Source organism: Oncorhynchus masou, chromosome 13, assembly GCF_036934945.1.
Source record: "Oncorhynchus masou masou isolate Uvic2021 chromosome 13, UVic_Omas_1.1, whole genome shotgun sequence".
Lineage (NCBI taxonomy): Eukaryota > Metazoa > Chordata > Actinopteri > Salmoniformes > Salmonidae > Oncorhynchus > Oncorhynchus masou.
In genome coordinates this window covers 16,071,670-16,095,524 of record NC_088224.1, presented here as the reverse complement: position 1 = coordinate 16,095,524, position 23,855 = coordinate 16,071,670, and the positions used below count along the sequence as shown (strand labels likewise).

Sequence of the window (23,855 nt, the reverse complement as noted above, 5' to 3'; positions counted from 1 at the left end):
GTAAACAGACCAGTTAGCACCTCAGTGTCCCTTCCCTTCCCTTAGTAAACAGACCAGTTAGCACCTCAGTATCCCTTCCCTTCCCTTAGTAAACAGACCAGTTAGCACCTCAGTATCCCTTCCCTTCCCTTAGTAAACAGACCAGTTAGCACCTCAGTATCCCTTCCCTTCCCAGACCAGTTAGTAAACAGACCAGTTAGCACCTCAGTATCCCTTCCCTTCCCTTAGTAAACAGACCAGTTAGCACCTCAGTATCCCTTCCCTTCCCTTAGTAAACAGACCAGTTAGCACCTCAGTATCCCTTCCCTTCCCTTAGTAAACAGACCAGTTAGCATCTCAGTATCCCTTCCCTTCCCTTAGTAAACAGACCAGTTAGCACCTCAGTGCCCCTTCCCTTCCCTTAGTAAACAGACCAGTTAGCACCTCAGTATCCCTTCCCTTCCCTTAGTAAACAGACCAGTTAGCACCTCAGTATCCCTTCCCTTTCCCTAGTAAACAGACCAGTTAGCACCTCAGTATCCCTTCCCTTCCCTTAGTAAACAGACCAGTTAGCACCTCAGTATCCCTTCCCTTCCCTTAGTAAACAGACCAGTTAGCACCTCAGTATCCCTTCCCTTCCCTTAGTAAACAGACCAGTTAGCACCTCAGTATCCCTTCCCTTCCCTTAGTAAACAGACCAGTTAGCACCTCAGTATCCCTTCCCTTCCCTTAGTAAACAGACCAGTTAGCACCTCAGTATCCCTTCCCTTCCCTTAGTAAACAGACCAGTTAGCACCTCAGTATCCCTTCCCTTCCCTTAGTAAACAGACCAGTTAGCACCTCAGTATCCCTTCCCTTCCCTTAGTAAACAGACCAGTTAGCACCTCAGTATCCCTTCCCTTCCCTTAGTAAACAGACCAGTTAGCACCTCAGTATCCCTTCCCTTCCCTTAGTAAACAGACCAGTTAGCACCTCAGTATCCCTTCCCTTCCCTTCCCTTCCCTTCCCTTAGTAAACAGACCAGTTAGCACCTCAGTATCCCTTCCCTTCCCTTAGTAAACAGACCAGTTAGCATCTCAGTATCCCTTCCCTTCCCTTCCCTTAGTAAACAGACCAGTTAGCACCTCAGTATCCCTTCCCTTCCCTTAGTAAACAGACCAGTTAGCATCTCAGTATCCCTTCCCTTAGTAAACAGACCAGTTAGCACCTCAGTATCCCTTCCCTTCCCTTAGTAAACAGACCAGTTAGCACCTCAGTATCCCTTCCCTTCCCTTAGTAAACAGACCAGTTAGCACCTCAGTATCCCTTCCCTTCCCTTAGTAAACAGACCAGTTAGCACCTCAGTATCCCTTCCCTTCCCTTAGTAAACAGACCAGTTAGCACCTCAGTATAAACAGACCAGTTAGCTTCACTTCCCTTAATCAGTATGTAAACAGACCAGTTAGGCAACAGACCAGTTAGCACCTCAGTATCCCTTCCCTTCCCTTAGTAAACAGACCAGATTAGCACCTCAGTATCCCTTCCCTTCCCTTAGTAAACAGACCAGTTAGCACCTCAGTATCCCTTCCCTTCCCTTAGTAAACAGACCAGTTAGCACCCAGTATCCTTCAATGTTCCCTGGTGGCTTAGTAAACAGACCAGATGGCCTTGAGATAGAAGCTGTTTTTCAGTCTCTCGGTCACCAGTTTGATGCATCTTAGTGACCTTGCCTTCTTATGATAAACAGGCAGTTAGGCTCGGGTGGTTGTTGTCCTTGATGATCTTTATGGCCTTCCTTGACCCGGGTGCTGTAGGTGTCCTGGAGTTAGTCCAGGTATCCCTTCCCTGATCCGTTAGTGCAGACCAGTTAGCACCTCAGTATCCCTCTGGAGAGCCGGTTGTGGGACTGAGCAGTTGCCATACCAGGACCAGGCACCTCAGTACCCTTCCCCGACAGGATGCTCTCGATCGTGCATCTGTAAAAGACCAGTTAGTCAGTATTTCCCTTCTTAGGTGACAAGACAAATTTCTTCAGCCTCCGGAGGTTGAAGAAACAGACCAGTTAGCACCACGCTGTCTGTGTGGGTGGACCATTTTAGTAAACAGGTTGTCCGTGATGAGTATCCAGAGGAACATAAAACTTTCCACCTTCTCCACTACAGACCAGTGTCCCTTCCCTTCCCAGTTAGCATGTGGATACTACTGTCCCGTTGATGTGGATACTATCCCTGTCCCAGTTGATGTGGATACTACTGTCCCAGTTGATGTAGTCCCGTTGATGTATCCCTTCCCTTCCCTTAGGATACTAGTATCTGTCCCAGATGCACCTGGATACTACTGTCCCGTCCCTGTGGAAACAGACCAGTACTACTGTCCCGTTGATGTGGATGTCCCTTCCCTTCCCTTAGTAAACAGACCAGATACTACACCTCAGTATCCCTTCCCTTCCCTTAGTAAACCCAGTTAGCACCTCAGTATCCCTTCCCTTCCCTTAGTAAACAGACCAGTGATGTCCTGGATACTACTGTCCCAGTTGTGGATACTACACCTCTATTGTCCCGTTGATGTGGATACTTCCTGTCCCTTGGTAAACAGACCATACTACTGTCACCTCAGATGTGGATACTACTTCCCGTTCCCTTACTACTGTCCCGTAAACAGACCATGTGGATAGTCCCGTCAGTATCCGTCCCTGATGTGGATACTACTGTCCCGTTGATGTGGATATCCCTTCCCTTCCCTTATGTAAACAGACCCATCGATGTGGATACTACTGTCCCTCGATTGTAAACAGACCAGATAGCACTGTCCCTTCGATGTGGATACTAGTTCCGTTGATGTGGATCCCTGTCCCATTCCCTTAGATAAACTGTTCCAGTTGATCTGGATATCTTCCCTGTCCCATCAGATGTGGATAGCACCTCAGTATGCTCCCTCTGCTGTTTCCTGAAGTCCACGATCATCTCCTTAATAAACAGACCAGTTAGCACTTCAGTGTCCCTTATCTTACAGAACAGTCTGAAAATATCTGTAATATCTGTAACAGTGTCATGTTTTCAAGGAGGGTGACTTGTTCTGAAGACACTCTCATTCATTCCAACTCTATTTGAACACCATAAGCACTAATACATTGGCTCAACCGAAGGGAAAAGCAATCTGAGGTGATTTCAGCTACAGCCCCACTTACAATTTCCAATGAGTGATATGTGTACAAGAGGTGGAACACAGAAGCAGTAACCACATACAGATAATTGAGTGGTAAATAATATATAAGATAACATTTGAGAAACATAGAACACATTCACATAGGGGACACTAATGAACATAATGCAAGTCTGTCACATACAAAAACAGGTCTGTCATGTGTGGTTGTGTAAAAGACCCTCAGGGCCAGTTTCCCGGACACGGGTTAAGCCTAGTCCTGGACTAAAATGCATGGTCAATGAATAATCTCCATTGAAATAGCTTTGTAGTATTTTTCCGTACCATATCGTTGCGGCGGAAGAAGGTGTAGACAGCATATAGGTAGTGATCAAACAGCTGGGAAACACAGCGGATGACATCCAAGGCTATAGGCTTCAGAATGTTCATCACCCGCATGCATTTAACCTGTATGGGAAATATTACAAAGGTATACATATTATAATACATGCTATTACATAATATGAGATATTAAATAACAAAACACTTGATATCAGTTAAAGAGTTATCAACAGAAAGGTTCAAAAAAGCTCATCTCAAAAACTACTAGCCTGGCATATTAGATACTTGGAAATTCTGTTTGGATCTTTCATATCTAAAAAAAAGTTGATCCGAAACCCTAGCGTCATCTTTTTGGGGAATTTGAATGGAATAAATTCAAATGTTTGAATGTAACTTTTAAGCAAATATCCTCTGGTAGATTTACAGTACATGACTGATATGAATGTGATCAGGGTGCCAAAAAATGGACATGACATTTGACATCAACACTGCACCAAATGAAAGCACGTATCTGATGTGATGAAACAACTGATTTACTCTCCATTCACCTCTATAAGATGTCCTGGGATGTAAAGGGTCTCAACTGTTCATCATATCCAACTAAAGCAGACAACATTATATCTGGGGTAACATTAGATCCCAGGACTCTCATAGTAATGTAATCTAAGATGTTTTAAGTCAATCATAATCGAATAGTGATTTATAATAATATATTTGCCCAGCCAATGGAGCATTTACATGTACTCTGAGTGGATGGAATTTCATTTGAGAAAAAGGTAATAAAATGAATAGCTACAGAGCACATGGCTGTAACAAGGTTACCATTGAACCAGAGCTGATGAAAGAGACACTTTTTGCGCTGAGACTGGCACTTTCTTACTTTCTCTTTCTGTGAATGCTAGAACCCTGTCATCTAACTTTTCAGAGCACTATTGAAACAGAAATCCAGATGAGGATTTCTTTCACATGAAGTGACTTGGTATTCCTGACATGTTCGATTTGACGCATTATGTTTTAAATCATACATGTACTATTATATATCTGAAATGCAAAGACAAATGTTAGTTGAATAAAATGTATTTACTACACTATAAGTGAACTGCGCTGGTCATTTAGAATGTTGTTTAGAAACGTAATTAAATTAAAATCAGTTAAAAACACGAGTGAAAAACAGAGATTTCTTCACAAACTCGGAGCCTTAACTACCTCACTTATCATAATGACATTTCTTCCTCTCCAATTCAATCAAATCAAAGACGGGTTGCGATTTGAGCAGGAAGCAAAATTGACGTTGAGGACCGACACCTCGCAATTGACGTCAAACCGACAGTTACATTCCACTTAAGAAATGAAAGGTCACGGGGGTTTGGCATGGATAACGACAGGCTAATGATGGCAGGTACAGGCCAGTCACACCGCCAGGTAGCCTTGGGAATAGGGTCCTGGTTCCTCACATTCTTAAATGAGCGATGAGCTTGTTAATTGGTGCCGTTATCGAGGTCTCTTGCGGGAGAGGGGTCACCACGGTCATCACTTAGTGTCTTGGATGTTTCTGGGAGGTGAGAGGAGAGGAACAGAGGATAGGAGATGATTACTCACCAACCAGGCGAATCACGTTGAGGGTTGTGTTGGTCAGGATGGGAGCATTGGAGCCCTTGTTAAGGCTGTAGTCTGACTTCTTCCTGCTTCGCAGCGTCTACCTTGACAGGCTGATTAGAGAGAGAGGGGAGATGCTGATTAGAGAGAAAGGAGAGGTGTGAGGGCGGGACAACAAGACAGTGGTTCAGGTTCATAACCCTGAAGTGCGGTGGTTGAGCCCAGACATAGACAGTGGTTCATAACCCTGAGGCTCAGTGGTTGAGCCCAGACATAGACAGTGGTTCATGTTCATAACCCTGAGGCTCAGTGGTTGAGCCCAGACATAGACAGTGGTTCATGTTCATAACCAGAAGTGCGGTGGTTGAGCCCAGACATAGACAGTGGTTCATAACCCTGAGGCTCAGTGGTTGAGCCCAGACATAGTCAGTGGTTCATGTTCATAACCATGAAGTGCGGTGGTTGAGCCCAGACATAGACAGTCGGTTCATGTTCATAACCCTGAGGCTCGGTGGTTGAGCCCAGACATAGACAGTGGTTCATGTTCATAACCCTGAGGCTTGGTGGTTGAGCCCAGACAGACAGCGGTTCATGTTCATAACCCTGAGGCTTGGTGGTTGAGCCAAGACAGACAGTGGTTCATAACCCAGTAAACAATGCTTGTGGTTGAGCCCAGACGTAGACAGTGGTTCAGGTTCATCACCATTCAATGTTTGGTGGTTGAGCCCAGACAGACAGCGGTTCATGTTCATAACCCTGAGGCTCAGTGGTTGAGCCCAGACATAGACAGTGGTTCATGTTCATAACCCTGAGGCTCAGTGGTTGAGCCCAGACAGACAGTGGTTCATGTTCATAACCCTGAGGCTCAGTGGTTGAGCCCAGACATAGATAGTGGTTCAGGTTCATAACCCTGAGGCTTGGTGGTTGAGCCCAGACAGACAGCGGTTCATGTTCATAACCCTGAGGCTCAGTGGTTGAGCCCAGACAGATAGTGGTTCAGGTTCATCACCCTGAGGCTTGGAGGTTGAGCCAAGACAGACAGTGGTTCATAACCCAAATGCTTGGTGGTTGAACCCAGATTTAGACAGCAGTTTAGGTTTATAACCATGAGTCTTGGTGGTTGAGCCCAGACATAGATAGTGGTTCATGTTCATGTCTGTGTGGGTGGACCATCAGGTGTCCGTGATGAGTATCCAGATGACCCAAATGCTTGGTGGTTGAACCCAGATTTAGACAGCAGTTCAGGTTTATAACCATGAGGCTTGGATGTGGAGGTTGAGCCCAGACACAGACAGCGGTTCATGTTCATAACCCTGTCCCTCATGTGGTTGACTGTCCCAGATTTAGATAGCAGTTCCCGTGGTTTATAACCATGAGTCTTGGTGGTTGAGCCCAGACATAGATAGTGGTTCATGTTCATAACCCTGAGGCTTGGTGGTTGAGCCCAGACATAGACAGCGGTTCAGGTTCATAACCCTGAGGCTCGGTGGATGAGCCCAGATATTCATTCATAAAATCTCCTAAATCTATCAATTAAGAGGCATGACACGAGTCAGCCCCCTGACAGAACCAGCCCCCTGACTAATGATGAAACTGCATCTACCACCATTCATTAGTACATCTCTAATTGCTGGACATGGATGTGACCTTCCAGCAGCCTTTCAATTAGCCAGTGATTCGTCCTGATAGATTGGGAAATGAGCGTGTTAGAGGCTTAGATCAGTACAAAACACTGGGGAGAACCCAGACCCTGCAGGCACCGTGTTGACCTGCATGTAGTGAACCCAAGGCTTTCGCCACACAACATGCATGGAAATCAATAACTGTGTGTAATGTTTATTTATATCATCAATTCATTCATTCCTACATCTGATCTTAATGAAGAACTTTTGAAGCATGTAGTGAACCCAAGGCTTTCGCCACACAACATGCATGGAAATCAATAACTGTGTGTAAAGTTTATGTATATCATCAACTCATTCATTCCTACATCTGTTCTTAATGAAGAACTTTTGAATAGGTGAACGTGGTTTTTACCCCCCGCTGCACATCTGCCACTCTCACACAATTAGCTGCCATATTGTAGCACGAAGTCGCATACAGTGGTCAGCCACCTATTGTGCAAGTTCTCCCACTTAAAAAGATGAGAGAGGCCTGTAATTTTCATCATAGGTACACTTTAACTATGACAGACAAAATGAGAAAAAAAATCCAGAAAATCACATAGGATTTGTAGGATTTTTAATGAATTTATTTGCAAATTATGGTGGAAAATAAGTATTTGGTCAATAACAAAAGTTTCTCAAAACTTTGTTTTATATCCTTTGTTGGCAATGACAGAGGTCAAACGTTTTCTGTAAGTCTTCACAAGGTTTTCACACACTGTTGCTGTTATTTAGGCCAATTTCTCCATGCAGATCTCCTCTAGAGCAGTGATGTTTTGGGGCTGTTGCTGGGCAACACAGACTTTCAACTCCCTCCAAAGATTTTCTATGGGGTTGAGATCTGGAGACTGGCTAGGACACACCAGGATCTTGAAATGCTTCTCAAAAACCACTCCTTCATATTAGCCCGGGCAGTGTGTTTGGGATCATTGTCATGCTGAAAGACCCAGCCACATTTCATCTTCAATGCCCTTGCTGATGGAAGGAGGTTTTCACTCAAAATCTCACGATACATGGCCCCATTCATTCTTTCCTTTACATGGATCAGTCGTGGTGGTCCCTTTGCAGAAAAACAGCCCCAAAGCATGATGTTTCCACCCCCATGCTTCACAGTAGGTATGGTGTTCTTTGGATGAAACAACTCATTTCTTTGTCCTCCAAACATGTCCTGGGATGAAAGGGTTTTTACCAAAAATATAAGTGCAGACAAATTATATCTGGGGTAACATTAGAACTTTGCGACTTTTGCCACATTTCAGATGCTTTAAACATACAGATATAAAACTGTATTTTTAATGAAGAATCAACAACAAATGGGACACAATCATAAAGTGGATGGAATTTATTGGATATTTCAAACTTTTTAACAAATCAAAAAGGTGAAAATTGAACCAGAGCTGATGCAAAATTATTCAGCCCCTTTACTTTCAGTGCAGCAAACTCTCTCCAGAAGTTCAGTGAGGATCTCTGAATGATCCAATGTTGACCTAAATGACTAATGATGATAAATACATTCCACCTGTGTGTAATCAAGTCTCCGTATAAATGCACCTGCACTGTGATAGTCTCAGAGGTCCGTTAAAAGCCCAGAGAGCATCATGAAGAACAAGGAACACACCAGGCAGGTCCGAGATACTGTTGTGAAGAAGTTTAAAATCAGTTAAAAACACGAGTGGATACAAAAAGATTTCCCAAGCTTTAAACATCCCATAGGAGCACTGTGCAATTCAATAATATTGAAATGAAAGGAGTATCAGACCACTGCAAATCTACCAAGACCGACACGTCCCTCTAAACTTTCAGTTCATACAAGAAAGACTGATCAGAGATGCAGCCAAGAGGCCCATGATCACTCTGGATGAACTGCAGACATCTACAGCTAGGTGGGAGACTCCTGTCCATAGGACAACAATCAGTCGTATATTGCACAAATCTGGCCTTTATGGAAGAGTGGCAAGAAGAAAGCCATTTCTTAAAGATATCCATAAAAAGTTTTTAAAGTTTGCCACAAGCCACCTGGGAGACACACCAAACATGTGGAAGAAGGTGCTCTGGTCAGATGAAACCAAAATTGAACTTTTTGGCAACTCAGGCGAATCACGTTGAGGGTTGTGTTGGTCAGGATGGGAGCATTGGAGCCCTTGTTAAGGCTGTAGTCTGACTTCTTCCTGCTTCGCATGCTGACAGGCTGATTTGGCCAGGGTTGTTCCGGGTTTTGGTCACTAGATGCCCCCATTGTGCTTTTTGACAGTTTCATGTTTTTTCCCTTGTTCCCAGACATATTAGTGGTTGCAACCCTGAGGCGTGGTTGAGCCCAGATTATTCAAACCCTTCATGTTTCCTAACCCTGTGGCTCAGTTTGGTTGAGCCCAGACATAGTGTTCAGTGGTTCAGGTTCATAACCATGAATGCGGTGGTTGAGCCCAGTTTTTGACAGTGAGTTCATCTCTGAGGCTTTTTTGAGCCCATACCTACCAGTTTGGTTTGCCATTCATAACCATTGAAGGACTTCTCCTGGTTTAGCCCAGACAAATACAGCGGTTAAGTACTGTTGTGTCTGCCTCATCTTCTGGGTTCTAATTGAGGCTTGGTTGGTTGACTGTTTCCACTCAGACCCAGGTTGGTTCAGGTTCACAACCCAAAACGTTATGGAGGTTAGCATAAAGCAACACAGTGATCACCCTGAACACAACATCCCATGTCAAACAGGCTTGGTGGTGGCAGACAGACAGTGGTTTGGGCCCAAATGCTTTTCTTCAGCCCAGACGGACAGTGGTTCAGGTTCATCACCCTGAGGCTTGATGGTTGAAGACAGACAGCGGTTCATGTTCATAACCCTGAGGCTCAGTGGTGAAGAAAAGATAGTGGTTCAGGTTCAAACCCTGAGGCTCACGTGGTTTGTCCCAGACAGACAATGATCATGTTCATAACCCTGAGGCTCAGTGGTTGAGCCCAGACATAGATAAGGTTCATAACCCTGAGGCTTGCTGGTTTAGCCAAGACAAAGTCAGACCTGAATCATAACCCAGGCTGTGGAAAGAACCCAGAAAACTGCTGTTCAGGTTCCATAACCTCACTGAGGCTTGTTTTGCAAGGAGGAATGAGCCCAACATATTTCAGTTCATAACCCAAATGCTTGGTGGACATTGAACCCAGATTTAGACAGCAGTTCAGGTTTATAACCATGAGGCTCAGGTAAAGTTGAGCCCAGACACAGACAGATGTTCATAACCCTGAGGCTTGGTGGTTGAATAGATTTTGACACAGTTCAGGTTTATAAGAGGCTCAATTGATTTGCCCAAAGACAGCGGTTCAGATATAACCCTAAGGCTCACTTCATGGTTGTGCCCAGCTTGACAGTTCAGATTCTAACCCTGAAAAATACAGTTTTATATCTTCATTCATAAAGCTCTGAAATGTGGCAAAAGGTCACACAGCGGTTCAGATCATAACCCTTTCGCTCGGGATGAGCCCAGATATTCATTTCATCTGACCATATGCCATTCTCCCAATTCTTCTGGATGATCCAGCAGCCTTGACAAACTTCCAGATGGGCCTGATGTACTGGCTTAAGCCATTCATTAGTACAAAACACTGCAGGATTGATGTGACCCTGGCAGGCGTAGTGTTTACTGATGGTAGGCTTTGTGATTTGGTCCCAGCTATCTGCAGGAAATCATTCACTAGGTAATGTTTATTTGTATCAAAATTTTTTCACTGTTCTTGTGATAATTTTGACCCCACGGGTTGAACCCAAGATCTTGCCACACAACATGCATGGAAATCAATAACTGTGTGTAATGTTTATCATCATCAATTCATTCATTCCTACATCTGTTCTTAATGAAGAACTTTTGAATAGTGAACCCAAGGCTCCCACAGCATGATCATTGCAAATGTCAAGCATCAATGCTTCCCATTGCAGACGAATAGGTGAGTCTCCCCAGCACTGGTGCAGGTATACAATTTTGGTTCTCCCACTTGGAGAGGCCTTTCATTTTCATCATAGGTACACTTTAACTATGACAGACAAAATGTGGAAAAAAAAAACAGAAAATCACATAGGATTTGTAGTTTTTAATTAATTTATTTGCAAATTATGGTGGAAAATAAGTATTTGGTCAATAAAAAACAGTTTCTCAATCTTTGTTTTATATCCTTTTTTCCAATAATTTGCAAATTTTCATTTAAAAAATTCACATTTATTTGTTCTCATTTTGTCTGTCATAGTTGGCCCATGTCCCTATGATGAAAATTACAGGCCTTTTTTTATAGTTGGCAATGACAGTTTTCTGTAAGTCTTCACAAGGTGGGAGAACTGCAAATTGGTGGCTGACTAAATGACTGTTTTGCCCCTCTGTACATAGACTACCCACCAAAGATTTTATGGGGTTGAGATCTGGAGACTGGCTGTTAACAAGGATCTTGAAATGTTCTTACGAAGCCACTCCTTCGTGTACCCGGCAGTGTGTTTGGGATCATTGTCATGCTGAAAGACCCAGCCACATTTCATCTTCAATGGCTGATGGAAGGAGTTTTTCAAAATCTCAAAAATTGGCCCCATTCATTCTTTCCTTTACTGGATCAGTCGAAGGGTCCTTTTGCAGAAAAACAGCCCCAAAGATATATCCTGCATTATAGTTGGTGAGCCATGGATGCAAGACCACAGATTATACCCTGGAATTATGTGGGTGAGTTTTTACCAAAAGAGAAAGACCACCAAATTATACCCTGGAATTATGTGGCTTTTGAGCACATTTCAGGCTTCAAACATACAGATATAAAACTGTAATTATGTTGCTGAGCCATTTGCTGAGCCATGAAGAGAAAGACCACCAGATATACAAATGTGGCTGAGCCATGAAGAAAAGACCACCAGATATGGGCCTGGAAAATTATTCAGCCCCTTTAAGTGCAGCAAACTCCTCCAGAAGTTCAGTGAGGATCTCTGAATGATCCAATGTTGACCTAAATGACTAATGATGATAAAGACATTCCAACTGTGTGTAATCAAGTCTCCGTATGAATGCACCTGCACTGTGATAGTCTCATATCCGATTGAGTGTAGTCTGAGCATCATGAAGAACAAGGAATGGACACCAGGCAGGTCTGAGATACTGTTGTGAAGAAGTTTAAAGCTGTTTGGATACAAAAAGATTTCCCAAGCTTTAAACATCCTCACTGTGCAAGCGATAATATTGAAATGGAAGGAGCCCAGACCATGCAAATCTACCAAGACCTGGCCGTCCCTCTAAACTTTCAGCTCATACAAGGAGAAGACTGATCAGAGATGCAGCCAAGAGGCCCATGATCACTCTGGATGAACTGCAGACATCTACAGCTGAGGTATTACTCTGTCCATAGACAACAATCAGTCATGCTGGTCATTTATGGAACATTGGCAAGAAGAAAGCCATTTCTTAAAGATATCCATAAAAAGCAAAGTTTGCCACAAGCCACCTGGGAGACACACCAAACATGTGGAAGAAGGTGCTCTGGTCAGATGAAACTTTGTGAACTTTTTTTCAGGCAAACAATGATAAAAACTGTTATTTTTGGCGAAGAATCAACACAGCTCATCACCCTGAAGTGGAACGACATTTATTGGATATTTCAAACTTTTTTAACAAATCAAAAACTGAAAAATTGGGCGTGCAACATTATTCAGCCCCCTTAAGTTAATACTTTGTAGCGCCACCTTTTGCTGCGATTACAGCTGTAAGTCGCTTGGGGTATGTCTCTATCAGTTTTGCACATCGAGAGACTGACATTTTTTCCCATTCCTCCTTGCAAAACAGCTCGAGCTCAGTGAGGTTGGATGGAGAGCATTTGTGAACAGCAGTTTTCAGTTCTTTCCACAGATTCTCAATTGGATTCAGGTCTGGACTTTGACTTGGCCATTCTAACACCTGGATATGTTTATTTTTGAACCATTCCATTGTAGATTTTGCTTTATGTTTTGGATCATTGTCTTGTTGGAAGACAAATCTCCGTCCCAGTCTCAGGTCTTTTGCAGTCTCCATCAGGTTTTCTTCCAGAATGGTCCTGTATTTGGCTCCATCCATCTTCCCATCAATTTTAACCGTCTTCCCTGTCCCTGCTGAAGAAAAGCAGGCCCAAACCATGATGCTGCCACCACCATGTTTGACAGTGGGGATGGTGTGTTCAGGGTGATGAGCTGTGTTGCTTTTACGCTAATAAACATAACGTTTTGCATTGTTGCCAAAAAGTTCAATTTTGGTTTCATCTGACCAGAGCACCTTCTTCCACATGTTTGGTGTGTCTCCCAGGTGGCTTGTGGCAAACTTTAAACAACACTTTTTATGGATATCTTTAAGAAATGGCTTTCTTCTTGCCACTCTTCCATAAAGGAGCCAGATTTGTGCAATATACGACTGATTGTTGTCCTATGGACAGAGTCTCCCTCCTCAGCTGTAGATCTCTGCAGTTCATCCAGAGTGATCATGGGCCTCTTGGCTGCATCTCTGATCAGTCTTCTCCTTGTATGAGCTGAAAGTTTAGAGGGACGGCCAGGTCTTGGTAGATTTGCAGTGGTCTGATACTCCTTCCATTTCAATATTATCGCTTGCACAGTGCTCCTTGGGATGTTTAAAGCTTGGGAAATCTTTTTGTATCCAAATCCGGCTTTAAACTTCTTCACAACAGTATCTCGGACCTGCCTGGTGTGTTACTTGTTCTTCATGATGCTCTCTGCGCTTTTAACGGACCTCTGACACTATCACAGTGCAGATGCATTTATAAGGAGACTTGGTTACACACAGGTGGATTGTATTAATCATCATTAGTCATTTAGGTCAACATTGGATCATTCAGAGATCCTCACTGAACTTCTGGAGAGAGTTTGCTGCACTGAAAGTAAAGGGGCTGAATAATTTTGCACGCTCAATTTTTCAGTTTTTGATTTGTTAAAAAAGTTTGAAATATCCAATAAATGTCGTTCCACTTCATGATTGTGTCCCACTTGTTGTTGATTCTTCACAAAAAAATACAGTTTTATATCTGTATGTTTGAAGCCTGAAATGTGGCAAAAGGTCGCAAAGTTCAAGGGGGCCGAATACTTTCGCAAGGCACTCTATACCCTGGCATTATGTGGCTGGGCCATGAAGAGAAAGACCACCAGATATATCCTGGCATTATGTGGCTGGGCCATGAAGAGAAAGACCACCAGATACATCCTGGCATTATGTTGCTGAGTCATGAAGAGAAAGACGACCAGATATATCCTGGCATTATGTTGCTGAGCCATGAAGAGAAAGACCACCAGATATATCCTGGCATTATGTTGCTGAGCCATGAAGAGAAAGACCACCAGATATATCCTGGCATTATGTTGCTGAGCCATGAAGAGAAAGACCACCAGATATATCCTGGCATTATGTTGCTGAGTCATGAAGAGAAAGACCACCAGATATATCCTGGAATTATGTGGCTGGGCCATGAATAGAAAATGAAATTATTTTTGGTCCATTGTGTATTTCCGTTTGCTACATTTTCAGATAAAGCCTGGAATAAAAGAAAAGGGGCTACCTATAATTAAATTATACAAATATTTAGCTCTCATATAGCAAATGGCACAAATGGATATAGATTGTGCTTAAGCCTGTTTTACACTTCAATCTTCTCTTTGTGTCAGACTGGGTTCAAATGCCTTCCTTTCATTTTTCTGGATTTATTTATCTGTATATATACAGTATATATTTATTTTTTGTATTCTTTTTACTGTTGATTTCTTTTTCACTTTATGTGCCCAGAACACCGGAAGAACTATCACGGAATTGTTGTAATGTTTGTTTATGTGTCAGTTAATCCCATAAGGGATGGGTTGCCAACTGGCGATTTGACACGGAAATAAAATGTCATTCATTCATGCATGTGTTTCAACACTACACTGAGAACAAAATAATGACAATTCTTTCAAAATGATATATATAATGCATGTATCTTTCCACTTATAGAGATGTACATCACGCATGAACTACTAGCATAGCTCGTGAGAACTTGACCAGTGAGCTCCCGGGATATGACATCATCACGTTGTGCCCTTTGACCTAACCTCTTGAGAGGGATGTCTCCGGTCTGCTTGTCCTGCTTGAGTTCATCGGGGACGTCACTGTCACTGTCATAGTCCTGGTAGGCACTCTTCTCCAGCTTATCTGACTCACACTGCAGAGAGGGAATAACACAGTAACAATATCATTCAAATATGGACATTTAGAAAAGGTTTATATACAGTACCAGTCAAAAGTTTGGACACACCTACTCATTCAAGGGTTTTTCTTTATTTTTACTATTTTCGACGTTGTAGAATAATAATGAAGACATCAAAACTATGAAAAAAAACATATGGAATCATGTAGTAACCAAAAAAGTTAAACAAATCAAAATATATTTTATATTTGAGATGCTTCAAAGTAGCCACCCTTTGCCTTGATGACAGCTTTGCACATTCTTGGCATTCTCTCAACCAGCTTCACGAGGTAGTCACCTGGAATGCAATTCAATTAACAGGCGTGCCTTGTTAAAAGTTAATTTGTGGAATTTCTTTCCTTCTTAATGTGTTTGAGCCAATCAGTTGTGTTGTGACAAGGTATGGGCGGTATACAGAAGTTAGCCCTATTTGGTAAAAGATCAAGTCCATATTATGGCAAGAACAGCTGAAATAAGCAAAGAGAAACAACAGTCCATTATTACTTTAAGACATGAAGGTCAGTCAATACGGAAAATATCAAGAACTTTGAACGTTTCTTCAAGTGCAGTCACAAAAACCATCAAGCGCTATGATGAAACTGTCTCTCATGAGGACTGCCACAGGAAAGGAAGACCCAGCGTTACTTCTCTGCTGCAGAGGATAAGTTCATTAGAGTTACCAGCCTCAGAATGCAGCCCAAATAAATGTTTCAGCATATGTGGGAACTCCTTCAAGACTGTTGGAAAAGTATTCCTCATCAAGCTGGTTGAGAGAATGCCAAGAGTGTGCAAAGCTGTCATCAAGGCAAAGGGTGGCTACTTTGAAGAAACTCAAATATAAAATATATTTGGATTTGTTTTAACACTTTTTTGGTTACTACATGATTCCATATGTGTAATTTCATAGTGTTGATGCATTGACTATTATTATACAATGTAGAAAATAGTAAAAATAAAGAAAAAACCTTGAATGACTAGCTGTGTCCAAACTTTTGACTGGTACTGTATATTAACAACATGATCATTTAGTTGCTTTAATCACTGTCGTAGTCCTGGTGCACACTCTTGACTATCTTATCTGACTCATACTGCAGAGGGGGAAAATAATCATATGGTCATTCAGAGAAAGAGATAATTGCTGATGATTTAGAAGCTTTTATCACATTTTTACATTTTAGTCATCTAGCAGACACTCTTTTCCAGAGCCACGAACAGTTTATGTGTTTATCTTAAGATAGCTAGGTGAGACAACCACCACCTACAATACTCCACCAGGAACAATACCACCTACAATACTCTATGAGGAACAATACCACCTACAATACTCTACGAGGAACAATACCACCTACAATACTCTACGAGGAACAAAACCACCTACAATACTCTACGAGGAACAATACCACCTACGATACTCTACCAGGAACAAAAACACCCAGGAACAATACCACCTACGATACTCTACCAGGAACAATTTAAGCTGTTTAAACGGAACTTAACTGAACTGCAGATTGTGTATGCTCACTTTCTCAATTTGATCAAAATCTCGCGACACAATGCCTTCGACTGAGCTTTAGCAGTTCATATTGAATACAAGCTTGAGGTTATGAAAATGTGTTAACAAGAAAGGAACCATTTTGGATTTGACTAATCCCCTTTGATAATACAATATTAATTTTCAAGATAGATTGGTGTATTAATTAAAATGAAGACAAAAACAAACAACGGGTTGATTGTAATGGCAGAACAAAAACAAACTGATAATGAAATCTGAACAAATAATAGCCTTATACAGCTTTGAAATGTAACAAGTCCAGTCCACATGTATGCAAGCACATCTACATAAAAGTTTGTCACTCCATAAGAGAGCCTATTATTTCATTAATATCAGTGTGCTACCACTCAGAGCTCTCCAAAGGAAAACACGCAACGCCCATTTAACTGTAGTCTTTTCATTACAGTAGCGGCTCATATTGAATATAATGAAATGTCAAGTGCATCAAAGTGTTAAGCACCACTGCAGCGGGTGTAAACTCCATACCGACACGGTCCCCGCCATTAAACTCTGTTACGACCTCTGACGTGACTGTTAGGGCGACTATGAACCACTTCACGTCCCCAAATGATAACGTCCGACTTTAATCGCTGCTCCTATTTATTTCCTCACTTGAAATGACTCAGTGTGGCGGACGGTGATGACACGTGCTACCAGGGGAACTAATGGGACTCATATTAATACTCGGTGAGATCTGATGGAATGGCAGCAGGCGTTGTGAATAAGGATCAGTGGATAGTGAGACAACGTTCTGGTGGAGAGATGCAACAGAACTCTAGAAAGCATGTAATGGACTAGCGTAATGGACAATGTGTGTGGCAGACAGGGAGTTGTGGAATATGTCACCTTCTGATTGAAATAACCTTAACTCACCCTTATCAACAAAGTTGCTGGTGCTTACATACTGCTTCATTCTCCTTGACAAACAGCAAACACAACATACCAGCCACAGGACTAGCATCTAGAAACATGTGATACATCTGGAACTAGGATGAGGCACTGGGGTGGTTCGACATTGCAGACTGATCTACAAATGACCTTGCATCATAAATAACTACTCATTATTATTTGTAGATTAGTCAGTCATTCACAATTTACCCTCAATGCATTACGGATTTGATACTCTCAAACATGGCCACTGCTTACCCCGTTGGAGGCCAGCATGTCCTCAGGCTCCTCATCCTTGTTGTCGATGTGCCTCTCAAAGGGGTTCTCCTCCTGGCTGAAGAGCTCAAAAAGAGACAGGACTTCCTGGTCCTGGCTGGACAACACCTGTCTACTGGGAGACACTGAGGGGGACCGGCACTGACCCATGAACTTAAACTCCTGCAGGGAGAGAGAGCAGAGGGAGAGATACACTCAGGGATGCATCTCAAATAGCATCTTAGGTTACTATATCTATAAAAAAAATAAAAAAAAGTTGTGCACTATATAGGAAATAGGGTACCATTTGGGACGCAACCTTAGATTGAGGGCCGTAACCTTAGATTGAGGGCCGTCCCCGCCAAGGAAGATAACTATAACAATAAAACAAATTAAATCTTTCTAATTCAAGTGAACAGGAGCGTTCACACCACAACGATAAATACAAAAACAGTGGAAAATGATAAGAGCTATCGTTTAGATCACTTTCAGAGCGATTTTCTGCCTGGCCCTCCGATGATAAAACATTGACAACCAATCAAAAGTGCCTTCTATTGAAGCGTTCTTGGTTCTAGGTGTGCAAGGCTGCTCGGAGAGGAGAGAAGGCAGAACACAAGGTAAGCGTGCCTGAATAACTAGTCATGTGTGAGCATATTGGTAGCCACATTAATTATAGGAAGACTTGGGAGAATGATGATCCACGACAACCATCGCATGAGAAGGCACATTTTCCACATTTTATTTCCTACAAACAGCCTATCAGGGGACTGATTCCAGCTTGCTTTTGCTTGCAGGATTTAACATAGCGGAGTTTAAAAGGAGAGTGAGAGTAGCCTGCTAATGTACCTTTCTGGACCTTGTAAACCCTAACGGATCCAAATGGTTGCATGATCAGGCTGTATGCAGTTATGTTGGCATGAAGCATTCAAAACTGGACGTACGAGCGGTTATTCAAATCAGCCTACATCACAGCAGCTTTACAGCCCTGGACAATACATGTGTATTGACTTGATAACTATAATACTTTCCTCATTACACTGTGTTGTTGTAGCCTTGGTAGAAAATCACAGGAAAAGCTATGGGCTACAAAACCTACAGGACATTTTGATAATTTTTTTACTTTAGTTTACTTAGTAAATATTTTATTTCTCCATTTCTTGAACTGCATTGTTGGTTCAGGGCTCGTAAGTAAGCACTTCACTGTAAGGTCTACACCTGTTGTATTCGGCGCATGTGACAAAATACAATTTGATTTACAGTATTTTTTAAATTGTTTGAGGAGAAAAGCTAAGTTTTCTCTTGCTAATTGCTAAATGTAAAATAAACCAAATGAACTGTTGCACAGGACAGACATATGAGCACAGCGAAAAAGAAGATCCAAATGAATTAACAATCAATAGAAAAATGGAACTCACTTGCAAACCACTTGATCAACAAGACAAGCCATCACATGACTTAAGTGATGTGCAGGCTAAACAGCGTTTATTGTTGAATAGCTACATATAAATAGGAGTTTCTATATTACTTTCATTACATGTACAGTGCCATCAGAAGTACAGAGGCATCAGAAAGTAGTCATACATCTTCAATTATTCCACATTGTTGTGTCAGAGCCTGAATTCAAAATGGGTTCAATATTTTTTCTCTAGACCCTCTTCACACAATACCCCATATTGACAAAGTGAAAACATGTTTATCTATATTTTTGCAAATTTATTGACAATGAAATACAGAAATAATTAATTTACATAAGTATTCACACCCCTGAGTCAGTAAATGCTAGAATCACCTTTGGCAGGGATTACAGCTGTGAGTCATTCTGGGTAAGTCTCTAAATGCTTTGCACAACTTAATTGTACAATATTGGCACATAATTATTTTTAAAATTATTCTAGCTCTGTCAAGTTGGTTGTTGATCGTTGCTAGTCAGCCATTTTCAAGTATTGCTATAGATTTTCAAGATGATTTAAGTCAAAACTGTAACTAGGCCATTCAAGATCATTCAATCTCGTCTTGGTAAGCAACTCCAGTGTATATTTGGCCTTATGTTTTAGGTCATTGGCCAGGCTACATGGCGCCGTCAGAGATGGTCGCCTCGCTTCGCGTTCCTAAGAAACTATGCAGTATTTTGTTTTTTTATGTATTATTTCTTACACTGTTACCCCAGGAAATCTTAAGTCTTACTACCTATAGCCGGGAAGAAATATTGGATATAAGAGCAGCGTCAACTTACCAAACCAGGAATACAACTTTCCCGAAGCGGCTCCTCAGTTTGGACCATCACCCAGGACAATGGATCGGATCCCAGTATAATATATAATACTTGCCAATGTCTAGTCTCTTGACAACAAGGTAGACGAAATTCGAGCAAGGGTTGCCTTCCAGAGACATCAGAGATTGTAACATTCTCTGTTTCACGGAAACATGGCTCACTCGGGATACGTTATCAGAGTCGGTACAGCCACCTGGTTTCTTCATGCATCGCGCTGACAGAAACAAACATCTCTCTGGTAAGAAGAAGAGTGGGGGTGTATACCTTATGATTAACGAGTCATGTTGTGAGCATAACAATATACAGGAACTCAAGTCCTTTTGTTCACCTGACCTAGAATTCCTTACAAACAAATGCCAACAGCATTATCTACCAAGAGAATTCTCTTCGATTATAGTCACAGCCATGTATATCCCCCCAAGCAGATACCTCGACGGCCCTGAAAGAACTTCAACGGACTCTATGTAAACTGGAAACCACATATCCTGAGGCTGCAATTATTGTAGCTGGGAATTTTAACAAAGCTAATCTGAAAACAAGGCTCCCTAAATTTTATCAGCATATTGAATGCGCGACCCGGGTTGGCTGCATTCTGGAACTTCTGTGATGCATACAAAGCCCTCCCTCGCCCCCCTTTCGGAAAATCTGATCACAACTCCAATTTGTGGCCCCCAGCCTATAGACCGAAACTGAAACAGGAAATGCCCATGCTCAGGACTGTTCATCGCTGGACCGACCAATCTGATTCCATGCATCAAGATTGCTTCGATCACGTGGACTGGGATATGTTCCGGATAGCCTCAGACAATATTGATGTACAGCTGAAGTCAGAAGTGTACATACACTTTAGCCAAATACATTTCAACTCAGTTTCACAATTCCTAACGTTTAATCCTAGTAAAAATTCCCTGTTTTAGGTCATTTAGGATCACCACTTTATTTTAAGAATGTGACATTTCAGAATAATAGTAGAGAGAATGATTTATTTCAGCATTAATTTCTTTCATCACATTCCCAGTGGGTCAGAAGTTCACATACACTCAATTAGTATTTGGTAGCATTGCCTGTTTAACTTGGGTCAAACATTTCAGGTAGTCCTCCACAAGCCTCCCACAATAATTTGGGTGAATTTTGGCCCATTCCTCCTGACAAAGCTAGTGTAATGGAGTAAGGTTTGTAGGCCTTCTTGCTCGCACACTCTTTTTCAGCTCTGCCAAACATATTTTCTATAGGACTGAGGTCAGGGTTTTGTGATAGCCACTCCAATACCTTGACTTTGTTGTCCTTAGGCCATTTTGCCACAACTTTGGAAGTATGCTTGGGGTCATTGTACATTTGGAAGACCCATTTGTGACCAAGCTTTAACTTCCTGACTGATGTCTTGAGATGTTGCTTCAATATATCCACATAATGTTCCTTCCTCATGATGCCATCTATTTTGCGAAGTGCACCAGTCACTCCTGCAGCAAAGCACCCCCACAACAAGATGCTGCCACCCCTGTACTTCACGGTTGGGATGGTGATCTTCGGCTTGCAAGCCTCCCCCTTTTTCCTCCAAACATAACTATAGTAATTATGGCCAAACAGCAGAGGGAGCATCCCCCTATCCACATCGATGGGACAGTAGTGAATAAGGTGGAAAGTTTTTTAAGTTGCTCGGCGTACACATCACTGACATTCTGAAATGGTCCACCCACACAGACAGCGTGGTGAAGAAAGCACAACACCGTCTCTTCAACCTCAGGAGGCTGAAGAAATTTGGCTTGTCACCAAAAACACTCAAACTTTTAAAGATGCACAATCGAGAGCATCCCGTCGGGCTGTATGACCGCCTGGTATGGCAACTGCTCAGCCCACAACCGTAAGGCTCTCCAGAGGGTAGTGAGGTCTGCACAACGCATCACTGGGGGCAAACTACCTGCCCTCCAGGACTCCTACACCATCCGATGTCACAGGATGGCCAAAAGGATCATCAAGGGCAACAACCACCCGAGCCACGGCTTGATCACCCCTCTATCATTTAGAAGGCGAAGTCAGTACAGGTGCATCAAAGTTTGGGACCGAGAGACTGAAAAACAGCTTCTATCTCAAGGCCATCAGACTGTTCAACAGCCACCACTAGCACGTAGAGGAGGCTGTCTACTTAAAGTCTCGATATCATTGGCCACTTTAATAAATTGATCACTAGTCACTTTAAAAAATGCCACTTTAACAATGTTAACATATGTTATATTACTCATCTCAAATCTATATGTTGATGAGTATATATTGTATCTTATACCATCTTTTGCATCTTGCCTATGCCGCTCGGCCATCGCTCATCCATATATTTATATTTATATATTATTCCAGTTTCAGAGATTTTTGTAGTTGGTTCCAGTCATTGGCAGCAGAGAACTGGAAGGAGAGGCGGCCAAAGAAAGAATTGGTTTTGGGGGTGACCAGTTATGGTTGAATCTCTTTGAATTTCACTGCTCGACTGAGGGACCTTACAGATAATTGAATGTGTAGGGTACAGTGATGAGGTAGTCATTCAAAAATCATTTTCAACACTATTATTGCACACAGAGTGAGTTCATGCAACTTATTATGTTAACTTATTTAGGCTTGACATAACAAAGGGGTTGAATACTTAGACTCAAGACATTTCAGCTTTTCCTTTTCAATTAATATGTAAAAAAACTATATCTAAAAACATAATACCACTTTGACATTATGGCATATTGTGTGTAGGCCGGTGACACAACATCTATATTTAATCCATTTTAAATTCAAGCTGTAATACAACAAAATGTGGAAAAAGTCAAGGGGTGTGAATACTTTCTGAAGGCACTGTATTATTTGCAGTTGTCACTATGACAACGAACACACCCTGAAGCACCGAATGGTCTGTGTTACCACATTATTAATAGGCCTACAGTGTGAAGTAGGATGCGTTGATTAGTTGATTGACAGGTGTACTGCAGAACGATAAACAGTCCGCTGGTGTGGATGCTCGCCAAAGTTTATAGTTACGTATAATTTATGGTTCATGTTATAGTTATCCTCCTTGGTGTGGCTTTACTACATAGTATCCATTGATGAAAACAAAGCAAAAAGACATCAAAGGAACACTAGGCATACCTCAAGTGGGACAGGCTAATGAATATATAAACAACGTGCTCAACTCCACCTCATACAAACTTAGAATTGGGTGCAGGATCCTCATATATAATCCAAAGAACAGAAATAAGACTGCATTACGGTAAATAAACTGAAATTGACATTTTTATTGCCGCACAAACGTTTTGGGGTTATGAGCCCTTCTTCAGCTTGCAAGGCAATGGCAGTCAATGTCACGGCAACAAGACCTCACAGGTGGGCATCATTATAAATTGGCCCAACCAAGAGATCGCAGCAGAAAAAGCTGCGGGGGAAAAGTGAACATCTAATAAAGACACACACAATACAAATACATTATGATGTCATTACCTAAATGTTGTATGATGTCATTACCTAAATGTTTTATGATGTCATTACCTAAATGTTTGGCCTATTTAGAACCTACTACAAAAAAAACTACAAAAAAATGCCCAAGCGGTCTATCCAATATGTCTCTGGAGAAGTAATTAATTCCTCTCATATATGGATATTTTTTATCATGGTTGTGAATAGAGCTCTTATGCTCACATATCCTTGTCTTAAGTTCAGGTTTGGTCTAACCCACATCATCAAAGTTACAGGACACATTTAAGGAAATATACAACATATTTTGTGATGCATGTTATTCTAGCACAAAACTTTATCCTCTTACCCGAATGGGGACGGATGAGAGAGTACACTTTGATCATGGCATAACAGTGGACACAGTTGTGACACGGGAAATTACCATCAGGAATGATCGGGGAGGATTCAAATGCTTTAACAAATCTGGGGTCGCTGTGTAATATGTGTTAATGTCTATTAATCTCTTCCTCGATCAACCTTGAAATAGGACTGT

At 41.9% G+C, this 23,855-nt stretch overlaps 1 pseudogene; it reads right to left on the bottom strand.

Moving 5' to 3' along the window:
• Positions 1-23,855, bottom strand: part of LOC135551356 (syndetin-like) — a 232,573-nt pseudogene that overhangs the window by 120,442 nt on the left and 88,276 nt on the right.